Raw genomic sequence first — 15,509 nt, forward strand, 5'->3', positions numbered from 1 at the left:
CTAATCAGGTGCTTCAAAAATACACCCCCGTCACTGTAATTCAAGCTCCCGGCGTCCTGTAATGGGCCGAACACCTGAATATGGGGTGGTGATGGCGGCCGTGGATAGGTTCATGCTTTGCATGAATCTATCCATTAACCATATAGGTAGTTGTGGTGGATAGAGGGGGCAGCGCATGTGCTCCCTTAATGGATGTTCCGCCCCTGAAGGTTAGTCAACTAAGGGGTGTTGAGAAACTACAAGTCCCATGAGACATTGCAAAACCCTAACAATCACAAGCATGACTCCTAGAGGCAGAGACATGATGGGACTTGTAGTTTCACCACAACTGAAGGGCCAAGGTTGCCTACCTCTGTCCTAATCTGACTGAAAAAATGCAGATAGACGTCTTTGTGCATTACATTTTGTGCATTCTGATGGCCTGTGTGCTGACTTTTTGTGGTACATTAACTTATAGGTGTGGACCTCTGCTCCAAGTTACCCCACTAGAACTCATTAGTTATTGTAGTTATTATAGCTATAAGGGTCCATTCAGACTTTGGCATGCTGCTGTGTTTCATTAACGCATTCATTTTTCAATCACTAGTCTCCTGATGCATATAGACGAATGCTCTCTGTGCCTAATGGTTACTTTCGACCCTGTTTCATATTACTAAAAGAACATTTATATACCAGCGCTTAGTCATGTTATTAAAAGTATGTGCATATTTCAGAAAGTCTCCACTGTGTAGTGCAGCTCTCCATAAAACTATGTTTAAGTCATTGTTGGTATAATGCCCGGTTTAGATCTTAAACATAAAGGCTGAGTACCAGATGCTCAGTTCCAACAATAAATGGTTGACTCTAAGTGCAGCATTCTTTATTAGAGATGTTTATACTCAATACACAACTATATGTGTGTTATGTTTACAGCCTATACTATAAACTCAAGTTTTTTTTATTCTTTACTGAAAGGATTCTTTTTGGATCTCTCATGTATTCTATAATCTAAATACTGGCATACCAAGTTTCACAGTACCAGGTATGGATATTTTAAACCTAGTTACATTGGTCCAGCTTGGTTGGTCCCTTGTTGAATGTCTGCCTTGCTGCAGTCTAAACACAGGAGATCAGATGTGCTGTTTGGGAAGTGATGTCACCACCGGACCTCTCCACCTCATCCAATCAGAGAAAGCTTTGCATTAATTTAGAAAATGCAAAGAATTCTCTGTGTAGCACTTACTTCTCCCCAAGAGGCTGCTGAGAATATACCCAGGTCTCCTTTGCTAGTACAGAGGCTGCTTGCCACAGACACAGTTCCAAGCACACCAACAACACAGGCTTAGTGTAGAGGATATATTTTTGTGGATTTTATTTGAAGAAACTTGAACAGGAGGGGGTTTAAGAGGTCAGGATAATTCCAAAATTATAGCAGAGATTAACAGAAGGACAAGGCTCTTACAAAGTCCTCTTGAAACAGCCTTGACGGAAGTTAATAGGGAATGGCCAATAATTTCAGGTCTCTGTAATTACAGTCAATATAACTGGAAATTGGCTAATCTTTGTCCACTTCTTGTCAAGAAAGGTGTAGATTTGTGGAGTAATATGTCACAAAAATGTAATGAAGTATACACCTAGTATATCAACAATGCACAAGTCAGAAATTGACTTTGCCTGATCTGTTGATCTAAAGAACAGTTAGCTTTAACTTCATGCTTCTATAAATATACTTTTAATCGAACAAACACCAACATTGTCCATTATCTAAACACATGCAAAATAAGTACCTTAGATATTATATATCATGTTATCATGTACCTGGTAGCAAATCCTGATATGATGAGGAAGGCTTGTCTTACATACCCTGACTCGGACTTCTGATAGTGTAGACAAGAGACACATGAGTGCTGAGTGGTACAAGTGCCTGCAGAACTTGCTAGCAGCAGAAAAGTGTCCACGCTGGGCAAGGAAAATTCATCAGTTGGCTTCAGCGAACAGGCAACCAGGCAGGCAGTTCATACTGGCGACAGCAGAGTAACAGTGTCAGGCAGGCCGGTCATTCACAGACGAGATGAATCAGATACAAGGCACAGACAGGTGTGTGGTCAGGAAGCAATTTGGGTCTAAAGCCGATCATTGAAGCAAGAGCCAAACAAGGAAACAGAAGCAGATGTCAGGGGATAAGCCAAGGTTGGTGCAGGTAGAGTTTAGAGAGTGGTCAAGAAGACCAGCTAGGTCAGCAGGGTCTCAGGTTAAACAGGAGGCTGGAGACATAGCAACACTGATCCACTCAGCACTGACTGAGTTAAAATAGTCCATTTGGTGCCAGTATTTGTCACAGGTGTATGCAAGTGCAGCCACGCATGAGAAGGCACGATGGCTCGTATGTGCGTGAGTTTGCACATGCGCATATTTATTAGCTAATGCCCAATTCTTGTGAGCACAAAACGGAATATGTTTTAGCCTGTGCACAGAAGTCCTTCCAGAGGAGTTATCTTGTCTACTGGTATGCTCATCCTGACAGTTGTTGAGGTCATCCTTATCCTTACATCGCACATAGTCTAATTTATAAAGTTGTATCAAAAAAATGAAAGTATTACCCACAACAATTAGTCATCGTGTAGCTTTCTTTTCCAATAATTTTTATTAAGGTTATAAACCATACAGATATAAAATCATATGATACATTACAAAAAAGTACCGGTACATGATTGATAACATTAGTGACATACACCATTGGTCGTTAAGCAACTGGTATATTGCAATTTTGGGTTATGAATATAATACTTAAGAACAGAAGATACATTCTTCAAAGAGAAACTGCATGACTGGGGGACACTCTTATCTAAAACGAGGGTCATCTCAGCCATAAATTTACCCTGGTAACTGGTCTTTGTGTTTGCATACACAGTCCTCAGGCGAGGAATGGGACCAATGGCGGCCGACCAGCGGTCCTACGTCGCTCCCCAAACTACCAAAAGGTTTAATTAAGTAGGAAGATATGCGGTCATACATTTGAATAATTTATTTTCAAAACGTTTGTTTTAGGAACATTTGTTTGATTTTCAAATTGTTGGTAGTCAAATCAACTTTCGTATTTGACTGCAGTGACAGGAAAGTTTGATGGAGCAGAATGAAAACTTTTCTCAAACAAACAAATTTCTAACAGTTTTCAAAGTGAGTTGCAGTGCCAGGTGTGAGATTGTACCTCTCAAAGAAAGAGAAAAAACATGGCAATCTCCAATTCTGTGGCCAAGCTCTAACAATAACTCTTTTAAAAGCTTTTCACCATAATCTCCAGGGGAAAACTTGCTGAATTGTAGAGCCTAGCAGCAACATGTATTAATGTAATTAACGTTGCTGGAATACAGGTATCCTAGATCTTGGTTCCATGGTCCTTCATGTTAGTCCTATAAAATACTCCAGATTACAGTAAAGCATGAAAAAGAGGAAACTCCAGCGGTGTATTACCCTTTTGTTAAAATTCACTCAATAAAAATCACCATTTATATATATACAGTATATAAAAAAAGTGCTAATTTACATAGAAATTAAATCAGAATAGTCCAGCCTCCAAGGTATAAAGTCAAGACGCTCGTTGCATTCTATGGGAAGTCATCACAAGCTATACAATTGCTAACAGTAGAGTTAAAATAGTGGCACTACAACCACCCTCTTTCTAGTAAAAAAAAAAATCAATACATATATATTCCATTATTAACCTAATATACTACTACAGTGCTGAATTGTGTGTCACTGAATTTCATATACAGGCATACCCCACTTTTAAGTACACAATGGGGTTTATTTACTGTAGCTGGAGAGTGCAAAATCAGGCTCACTTCTGCATAGAAACCAATGAGTTTCTAACCTCTGCTTGTTCAATTAAGCCTGGTAATAAAACCTGGAAGCTCATTGGTTTCTATGCAGAAGTGAGCCTGATTTTGCACTCTCCAGCGACAGTAAATAAACCCCAAACTGTACTTAAGAGTGGGGTCTGCCTAATCATATCATCCACAGTGCAACCATGTATAATATATGTTTACATGTTAACCATGTATAATAATTGCGATGACATTCTTTATATTTATAAACACACAGTGTTGCTGTGACCTCAAAATCTTTAACAGCCTTCCAATGTGCAAACCTCCAATTTGTCCATAAGCCATGACAGCCTTTAAACCAATTCCACTTGTGCAATTCCCCTCACAGAATGTGCATGCTGCCCCTTCTATGTTAAAAAAACTCTTCTGTGCTGCTCACTTTTCTCACTCAGTGGACAGATTTTACCAGGTTAGGTGGACTTCATAGGAACCTAAGGTCAAATGCACTTTTTACACCCACGAAATGAATAATGGGAAGGTATACTCAGATGTCCACCACATTTTTGTCTCAAAGAGAAAATACCAAAGTGCTTTCCATTAAGTAGCAACTTTATTTTATTTAAAAACATTTAAAAACACTCACATTTGCATGTGCATTCCTGTGCACTCAGCGTCAATGCATTTCTTATGCAAATGTGCCATATATAAACACTGCTGACATCCTGTACTCAAATGCGCACTGTAGCTCCTCCCACCTCTGTGACATTGCTTAAGCTCCACCCTATGGATTATGTCTGTGTTACTTCATCAGGGGTGTGGGTGGAAAAAGCTAACAAATGTTGAAGCACTTTGAAACAATATTTGTCAAGTCATCAAATCTTCTAATGAGAATTTTTTTGTACGACTGCTCTTATGAACATTTGTTTTAAAATCTACTAGTGCATTGGCCAGGTTTACTCAGATATTTCAAAAGAGAAAATTATTCTCATAGATATGAGTATGTAGAGTCCCCACATTCCCAAGTGGGTCTTGCAAAGGTCACACATGCATGTCAAAAGTCATCACTATCTATTTCCGAGCTTGCCCTCACAGGAGCAAGCGAGCAGGGATAGAAAACTGCATCAGTAGTATTTTTACGTTTTAATTAAATGTTAAGATTGAATACATTTTTTCTTCACTGTACTATTTAGACAAATAAATGTGCCAGTACAATGATTTAAGGACGAAAAAAAAACTTGGCATATCTTATTTACTTTTAATTATATTGTATTAGAATCCCACACATTCAGCAAATACTGGTAATTTTGAAATACTGTAATTTATTACATAGTTAAGATTGCCTAAAATATGATGAATCATGCACATTTAAAAAGCTATGCTACTTAAACTAGTCATACACTTACAGTATAGATTTCTCTGGTTCATCCCATGGGCTGAATGAGAGAAATCTAATAATCCAGAAATAGAGTCCTAGGTGGGGGAAGCCTATATAGTAAATTCTGGCAAATCCCCTACAAAATTAAGAGGAAAGAGGTATGTCCCAGGTCTCCCCAAGGAGGAAGGGGAAGAACACTGGGATATGGGGATTTTTATTGTGCCCAAAAGTCAGTTACAATATATCATAAATAAAATAAATATATTTTTATTTCATACAAAAACATAAAAAATACAAGAAATATAACTTTCATAAAAGATATGTAATGTTGTACACATCACCATAAAATACAATTATTAACACCTGGAAAGATTTCACAAGCTTTGAATCAATGTGGTTCGCCCAAGGTGCAGGCTTCTTCAGGAACCAATTTTTAATATTTATAAACCTATAAAACACTATCCAGGAAAACAGTATAATAAGGTGTATTGTATGTGTACACCCTAAAGGATCTGAGAAATGCTCTGATCCAAAATTAAACATTCAATCTATGGTATTTGGATCAAAGGCTAGGACCGGGATTCCCATCAGGATAAAGGCAGCTAGAAAGTGCAAAAAATGCAAAAAGGAAAGGATAGATAGGAACTGTCAACCACCCACTAAAGAGATCCAAGTGCCACAAAAGTTATACGTCTGAGTTCAAATTAAACTAACCAACACAGAGATGGGATCTGACAAACCTCCCTAAGGAAGGCCCAGGGGCCATGCAGAATACATGTATGGATCCTCACCATAGGTCTGCAATAGTAGTAATCAAATGTAATAAGGAATGCCTAGGTTGTCCATATGGTAGGTCCACATATGGTGGGGATCCATATACTGTACTGTATGTAGACCTATACATTTTATAGCACTCTTTAGTGGATGGTTGACAGTTCCTATCTATACCTTGTTTGGCGATGTGTACAACATTACATATATTTATGAAAATTATATTTCTTGTTTTTGTATGAAATAAAAAATATATTGATTTGGTTTATGGTATATAGTAACTGACTTTTGGGCACAATTAAAATCCCCATCTCCCAGAAATCGAATAATCTAATTGCTCCAACCAGGTTAAACAGCATGAATGGAGGACCCCCCCGCCAGTTTTCGTATTCAGACAGTTGCAGCACCAGTGACTGCCTGAAGATTCAAACAGGGACTGCATCTTATATATGAAGTTTTTTTTAGGCAGGCGATGCAGACAGAGCCACCCAAGGCTGATATTTTTGCTGATTAAGCAGGAATCAGATGAAATTCAAGCTTTGTATGGCAGGCTTAAAAGTGATAGAAAACTATATGTATATACAGTACAGACCAAAAGTTTGGACACACCTTCTCATTCAAAGAGTTTTCTTTATTTTCATGACTATGAAAATTGTAGATTCACACTGAAGGCATCAAAACTATGAATTAACACATGTGGAATTATACATAACAAAAAGGTGTGAAACAACTGAAAATATATTTCATATTCTAGGTTCTTCAAAGTAGCCACCTTTTGCAGCAGACACATCTCTAGAACTGTTAAGAGGAGACTGTGTGAATCAGGCCTTAATGGTAGAATATCTGCTAGGAAACCACTGCTAAAGAAAGGCAACAAGCAGAAGAGACTTGTTTGGGCTAAAGAACACAAGGAATGGACATTAGACCAGTGGAAATCTGTGCTTTGGTCTGATGAGTCCAAACTTGAGATCTTTGGTTCCAACCCCCGTGTCTTTGTGCGACGCAGAAAAAGTGAACGGATGGACTCTACATGCCTGGTTCCCACCGTGAAGCATGGAGGAGGAGGTGTGATGATGTGGGTTAAAGAAAATCCCCATGCAAGTTCTCTGCAGTTAGCTAAAGAAGTAGAAAGCCAAACTGTGGTGATTGTTTTTCATGACAAAATACAACGTACACTGCAGCGGAATGCCATGCATGGATGTCGTTCATGAAGGAAGCTTCTCCTAAAGCCCATGCACAAAGAAGCCCACCTAGAACTTGCCAGGGCCTATGCTGAATAAGAATAAGACTACTGGGACTCTGTGATGAGACCAACATAAATGTTTTTGGAACTGATGGCTTCAAAACTGTATGGCATCACAAAGGTGAGGAGTACAAAGAAAAATGCATGGTGCCTACAGTGAAACATGGTGGTGGCAGTGTCCTTCTGTCGGGCGGCATAAGTGCTGCTGGTGTTGGGAAGCTGCATTTCATTGATGGTATCATGAATTCACAGATGTACTGCTCTATATTGAAAGAGAAGATGCTACCACCACTCCGTGCCCTTGGTCATTGTGCACTTCTCCAACATAACAATGATCCAAACCACACATCTAATGCCACTGTTGCATTTCTGAAGAAAAACAGGATGAAAGTGATTCAATGGTCAAGTATGTCTCCTGATCTGAACCCAATTGAACACCTATGGGGAATTCAGAAGAGACATGTTGAGCATTGATGAAGGTCAATCAATAAAATGTGAGTGAAATTATGTTCAAAATCTAATAGTGTTCACTATACACAAAATATGAAAAATGAAAATAAAAGCTATCTTGCGCTAAACAAACAACACTATAAAAACCACCCTAATAAAAATAGTACACAATGAGCGACCATCAAATGAAATAAACAGGTGAGCAATATATAACTAAATTATATGCTGGTGCATAAAAACATCAATGGGTATGGATGATAGAAGAAAGTCCACTTGTAATAAATCAAGACAAAATCCTATGTGATAGATGACTATCTGAATAAGTGGGTGTCCCAAAGATGGTTCCCTTGGGGATATATTCCAATGGGTGTGATGGATCAAGGAAAAAATATATAAATACAGAATCCTCCGACTAGTCTTTCAGAACTCTCACCTTTATTCTAGTAGTGATAGGCATATATTGGTAGTCATATGTGCCAGCCTCGAATGTTGCTCTGGCCCATTTCTCTCCTCTTTCTTCTTCAATGATAGATGTTAATATGGCCGAAACCTCCCACCTCACCCGTGGGTCACCAGGTGTCTCCGTTATTCAAACGTTCCAAATGGAGGGGCATATGGATAGAAGAAAGAGAGGGGAAGAAGAGGCCTCCAATAGTGCAGTACTGTTAAGATAATAACTTTATTGAGTGCTAAAAAGGTGGACTCTTACATGGGTAAAATCAAAAAAGCAAAACAATGAAAAAACGGCGCTCACTCTGAACGCCTTCTCACATGGATTCCGGCCACTTCCAGTTTGCGTCAGCCTTGCGGTTTAATTTTTGTATTAACTAATTTGATTAAAACTGAAGATTTTGTAATCTAAGTTATATTATTAACCTTACTTTCATGCAACAAGCTAAACAAATGTTCTATAAAACTCAGCTTTGTCCAAAATTGGGAAATTGTTCTTGTGTTCTGTGAGATGTTGATTAAAATCTTACTTTTCAAAAGCGCTGTATATATATATATATATATATATATATATATATATATATATATATATATATACTGTATATATATATATTCCCATCCAACAGAATTATATACAAGGATATTTTTTGCAAACTTTATTTCAAAGTAGCTTTAGTCATTATAAAAAGACAAACAGCCTTGACGGGCCATATTCTGAGTAGAGTTACGACGGAGTATCTCAGGAAACTCCGTCGTATCTCTCTTTTTTGACCCGCGTATCTATGCGAGTGATTCCTAGAATCATTTTCGCATAGATCCGCTGTAGATCCGACATGTGTAAGTCACTTACACTGTCGTATCTTAAATGTAATTCGCCGCTGGCCACTAGGTGGCGTTTACGTTCAGGTCTCATTTGTTTATGCAAATGAGCCTGATACGCCGATTCCTGAACGAATTCGCGTCGCGTAACCGACGCTTACGTCGTTAGCTTACCACTGCTATATGAGGGGTAACCTTACGCCAGTCCCACGTATGCCATGTTAAGTATGGCGTCGGGTCCGCGTCGTCTTTTCCCGTCGGGTACGTCGTTTTCCTAAGTCGCTCTTGAATACGACTTTTTCCGCCGAGAACTGGAGCATGCGCACTGGGCTATTTTTAGCCCGGCGTATGCGCAGTTCGATCGAAACGGGGGCGCGCTTAATTTAAATATAAACCGCCCCCTTTGAAATACGCGGGGATACGCCGGGCCTTTTACACTACGCCTCCGCAAACTACGGAGCAAGTGCTTGAGGAATACGGCACTTGCTCCAGTAAGTTGCGGTGGCGTAGTGTAAATAGCTTACGCGAGGCCGCCGCAGAATATTGGAGAATCTGGCCCAACATCCCTATAGTTTGGAAGCATTTTTTTGAAGAAAGCCCAAAACTTGGCCACATCAGAGCTGGCCAGTTTGTTCTTCCACTCAGCAGTGAACCAGGGTACAGAGCCCAAGAAGACAGTTTCCGCTCTGTGTAGGGCACGCCTCTTTAAAGAAAGGGGCCATGCTCCAATCAAACAAATCTTAAAGGTTCATTGATAGACAGCACACACCAGGGAGGATTTACTGAAACTGGAGCTTGCAAAATAAGGAACAGCTGTACATAGAAACCAATCAGCTTGCAGGCTTTATTTTCAAAGCTAAATGTGTTACTAAACCCAGGGCCCTGCATTCACTATATCTGGTCTCCCACAGTACACAGAACGTGGAAATGCAATTATTCTAGTAAATTTTAACTGCTTAATACCCTTTCTCATCAGAAGTATATAGCAGCTTTATGACTTATTTGAGTGTCTGGTTAAAGCTTGTAGGAGGAGTTTTCATTCTATTCTGACTGCTCACTGAACCTGTGAACCTGTGCTGATCACATGCACCCTCCCCAAGAAAGAAATAAACCTTTCTAGCAATACACACTAAACTGAGCATGTGCAGAGTTCCCCCAAGGCCCTGTTATATCAGGAGATGGATTGGGGGCTGTTGAAGAAGGGGAGGATCAAAGAAGACAGGATCAAACAGTCGTTTTACACAATGCACATGATTTACCTCTTAGGTTCCACAGTGAGTTTAACAAGCATGCTTTACTGCATATATAGACTGATTTTTCTGTTGTGGGTTTAGTAACACTATAATTGAACATGCTGAAGTTAGAAGGCTACCTTGGCTACCATGCACAGTTGCATCAGATTCTTAGTGCTCCAATTTTAGTAAATCTCTCCCACAGTATCCTTCCACGCTAGATCCATCCCTCTAATGTGTTTTACCCGTTTGGGCTTAGCCATAGAGATCCTATTGAAGCAGGTGATGTTAATAATTGAGATCAAATAACAAAGAGGAAACTACTTTTCTAATTTTGGGGGAATTCTGTACACATACAATTTACAAAACAACCCAAAGATACCATATTTACGAGTAGCAACATGTGTTTTTTCTTTTTTTATAAAAACACTGTGGATGCATATAGAAATGGGAAGGTTTTTTTATAAAAATGGTAAGCCACAAAATAGTGTGGGCAGCACGTTTAAACATTATAGGGCCAGATCCACAAAGAAATTACGCCGGCGTATCTATTTATACGCCGCGTAATTTCAAAGTTCCCGCGTCGTATCTTTGTTTTGTATCCACGCCGTCGGATCGTAGGTGTATATTTACGCTGGCCGATAGGTGGCGTTTCCGTCGAATTCCGCATTTTTTTACGTTCGGCTTTTTCCGGCGTATAGTTACCCCTGCTATATGGTGGCATACTCAATGTTAAGTATGGCCGTCGTTTCTGCGTCGAAATTAAAAAATTTTACGTTGTTTGCGTAAGTCGTTCATGAATAGGGATTTGCGTAGAATGACGTCAACGTCGTAAGCATTGGCTTTTTCCGGTTTAATTTCGAGCATGCGCACTGGGATACCCCCACGGACGGTGCATGCGCCATTAAAAAAAAACATTGTTTACGTCGGGTCACGACGTATTTACATAAAACACGCCCCCATCACATCGATTTGAATTGCGTGCCCTTACGCCGCCAAAGATACACTACACCGCCATAACTTACGGCGCGCATTCTTTGAGGATTAAAAAAAAAAAGTAAGTTACGGTGGCGTAGTGTATCTTGGATACGCTACGCCCGACGGAAATATGCGCCAATGTGCGTGGATCTGCCCCTATAGAGTTTTTCTTTATGTGCATTGCAACCCCTAGTCACTTCGACAGAAAGCTTGTCCACAAGTTGAGATCACTACATACATCATGTGCATGTATTCTTTAATACACGTCGGAGGCGGACCCGATCACGTGACGTGCCTCCCTGCCTGCACGAGCTGTCAGCTGAGACGCCGAGCCGTGCTACGGAGCTAGCACCGGACCAGACGACCGTGTTCTTTACCGCACCGCAAGGTAGCGGTGACACGCCTGCAGCCCCAGTGCCGGGTAGGCACTTTTAGAAGTAAGAGGCCATCCAGGCCATTTGTCTCTTGTTTTTACATATGTTTTTTATTTACAATAAATTTTAAGCGATAATACACTATTGGCATCTCCATTGCCTTTCTTTTTTTATCCATATCCTATCTGGAATCCCTGGCATTGAGGCTATCATTGATTTCCTGACCGATGTGTATGCAGGCACAATCCTGCATATGTCTAGCAGACTATTGTTTAATTATAATAGTCCACTATTTCTGGTAAGCGCATTTATTTGCTTCAACACCAATCTAAGGGTGATTAAGAAGATTGGATCTGTTGGTGACGGCTTTCCTTTTCCTTTTTTTCACTTAAAGAATACTCAAGAAAGAAGATTTGGTTCTTTTGTTTTTATATGTTATGCATTTTGATTGAGCACATATTGGGACTTTTCATAAGATTTTGAGAGGTCTTTTTTTGAACACAAAGACTTTTTTTAATTTTTCTCTTTTTTTGAATTTATTAGTATAGTATTACTATATTAAATTTATAATAGAAGTCTATTTTATTGTATTCAATTTTCACCCAGCACGCTGGTTTATTATTTATTGGCACTGAGTGATTTAGCGCCCTCTACACATATACCGTATATTCTCAAGTATAAGCCGAGTTTTTGTGCTGAAAATGCCCCTCGGCTTATACTCGAGTCACCTTTTTGCGCCTCTGGGCTTTGGATACCCGGTACCAGCCGGCCATAGGTCCCCTGGACCCTGTGTAGCCCCACTCTTCCTCTACAAGTGTGCAAAGTTTGTTGTCCAGGGGACCTACGGCCGGGGAGCACCGCTTTTTCAAAGCCAGGCACCCCTTCCATAGACTCCCATGTTAAACAGTAATTTCTCTGGCGATTTGGGGTACCTTGTACACATATAGTCCCAATTCTCCTTTACAAGTGTGCAAAGTTTGTTGTCTGGAGGACCTACGGCTGAGGAGCACCGATTTTTTAAAGCTGGGCACCCCTTCCATAGACTCCCATGTTAAACGTCAGTCTAGTCATGGACACAGTGAGGCATGGGCATAGTGAAGCATGGGCACAGTGAGGCATGGAAACAGTGAGGCATGGGCACAGTGAGTCATGGGCACAGTGAGACACAGTGAGGCACAGTAAGGCAAGCACATGGACACAGTGAGGCAAAGTGAGGCACAGTGAGGCACAGTGAGGCATGCAGATGGACACCCTAGGCTTATGCTCGAGTCAATACGTTTTCCCAGTTTTTTTGTGGTAAAATTAGGTGCCTCAGCTTATATTCGGGACGGCTTATACTCGAGTATATACAGTATATACATACAATATGTATATATACAGTATATTAAATACACTGTAAAAAAAGAAAATATATATTATAATATATAAATATTTATTTTATATTATTGTATAATTAATCATATTAAAATATATTTTTGTATTTCCTGAAGATCTCACAGCCAGTTAAAAATAGTTTCCCACAACACATTCTTTCACTTTTGCAATTACAATTCCAAAACTTCAGAAGAAAAAAAAATGAAAAGTTATTTCAATGATTGCCCTTTCCACTGGTGGAAACTACTGTGATAGCAAAAATGTAATAAGCAGTTCTCTCATGCCTATGATTCTTAATATGAATTTTATTATGTGTTTATGGGAAAAAGAAGACAAGTAGCTGATTGTGCAAGGACTGAAATATTTTTTATACCACCTGCTGTAGGTGATCCATTGAGGTTGATAAAACATATTAAATCAAACATTTCTTCAGATTAAACTACAGAATATCATTTTCCTTGTAGCATTTTTAGACAAATCTACATTTTCTTTTCTTATTTTGCAAAGTCACCTTTTAATTTCATATCTTACTGACAAACTGATAACACCATAATTAGTAGATGGAGCAAACGTATTTTTCTGGGAACTTAGTGAAAAGAAAAGACTTATAGAGGCATATTTATAAAGCTGTGAATGTGACATTCACCAAATAGTCAAACGTGGTTAATCATCCCTTGTGATTAAAAACACATGAACAAATTAGATTTATCTGCAATAAATATATAGTGAATGTCGCATTCACTGCTTTACCACTGTACTACTTAGATGAATAATTTACAGAAACCAAGAACCTCCATAATTTGTCAAACATAGTGCTTCAGTGAGGGTTACACCACCTCCGCATTTTGGCTTACAAAGCCCTGGTTGCAAGGGTTGGACCAAGATGAAGAGTTGCTTCCTAACCAGCCATTCTGCAATCGATATATTAAATATATGAAATTTTCAATACTGTCAACAATATGGGTACAAAAAAGAAAATACATTGTGGGAATACTCATTTTAATTATCCAATCATGTGAAAAGCAATAATACTTGTCTCATCTGCGTATGACTGAATAATTGAAGTGAATATCCATTCCTTAGGCCGGTAGGTTACCCAAAAATGTTACCTTTCCGGAAAGCAGAGACCCTTCAGAATTCCTGATCTTCTGCTGCTCTCCTGCCATGTTTTCAGGCACCCAGGAGGACCAGGTGAGCCTCAGACACGTTGAGGGGCACATTTCTGAGTATGTGGAAGAGATTGGGCAGCTTTAAAGCCCCATGGATTACTTCTACTAGAAAGCTGGAAGTCTTGAGTAAAAATGGAAAAAATTGTCCAGCTGAAAGCTGCAAAACACAGCAAGAAGGCTGTTCCAATTTAGAAGTTCTAGGACACAGTTCTTCTAAGGGTTTAGGTTGGCTTAGATTATTCTGGTTCTTCATGTAATCCCAGACCAACGCAATGATAATAACCATCTCTTTCAAGACACTTATTTTATTTATTTTTTAAATAGTTCTTTAGCTGTATGTTTAGATAATTGTCCTGCAGAGTGAACTTGACTGATCAGGCGAATCCCTGATGGTATAGCATGATTAATAAGTATCTGCCTATACTTTTTAGCTCTGAGGAGACCTTTAATTCTGACCAAATCCCCAACTCTATGTGGAGAAATACAGCTCCAAGCCTGCAAGGAACCTTCATCTTGCCTCACCGTAGCCACTTTCCACGTAACAGGCCTTTAGTGAACAAACTACCTTCTGTAACAGCTATAACAATTTGGATTAGTCAGACCAAAGCACCTGCACTTTTTTTGCACACCAAATCTTGTGTTTTCATTTATAGAGGAGTCACCTGGACTTATTTCCATATCAGAAGTATAACTTTTTAGTTGTAATGCCGCGTACACACAATCATTTTTCGGCATGAAAAAACGCAGTTTTTAAAATGATCGTGTGTGGGCTTCACATCATTTTTCGGCTTCTGAAAAACGACAACATTTTTTTTTGAACATGCTGCATTTTTTAACGTTGTTTTAAACAATGTCATTTTTCAGGTTGTAAAAAATGATCGTGTGTGGGCTAAAATGACGTTAAAAACCCGCGCATGCTCAGAAGCAAGTTATGAGATGGGAACGCTCGTTCTGGTAAAACTACTATTCGTAATGGAGTAAGCACATTCATCACGCTGTAACAGACTGAAAAGCGTGAATCGTCTTTTACTAACACGGAATCAGCTAAAGCAGCCCCAAGGGTGGTGTCATCCGCATGGAACTTCCCCTTTAGAGTGCCAGCGTACGTGTTGTACGTCACCGCACTTTGCTAGATAATTTTTTAAAAACGATGGTGAGTGGGCAATGTCGTTTTATTGATGAAGTTGGAAAAACTTTGTTTTTTCTACATGCCGAAAAACATCGTTTTTTTTTTCGTGCCGAAAAATGATCTTGTGTACGCGGCATCAGTCTTCCATAGATATCACTTTTGTCCAGATTTCTGGGCGTGCCGTGATCCCACAGGGTTATACTTCCTTTTTTGTTCCCTGCAAAGTAAAAGCACTGGAGGCCCCATCCATGTTTACCCCTCTTCCTTCCAAAGCAGCAGACTCAGGCTCTGCGACTGTACGGAGTCGCGTGACACCAGTCACAGCATTCGCTAGTGAACAAA

Source organism: Rana temporaria, chromosome 3 (assembly GCF_905171775.1).
Source record: "Rana temporaria chromosome 3, aRanTem1.1, whole genome shotgun sequence".
Lineage (NCBI taxonomy): Eukaryota > Metazoa > Chordata > Amphibia > Anura > Ranidae > Rana > Rana temporaria.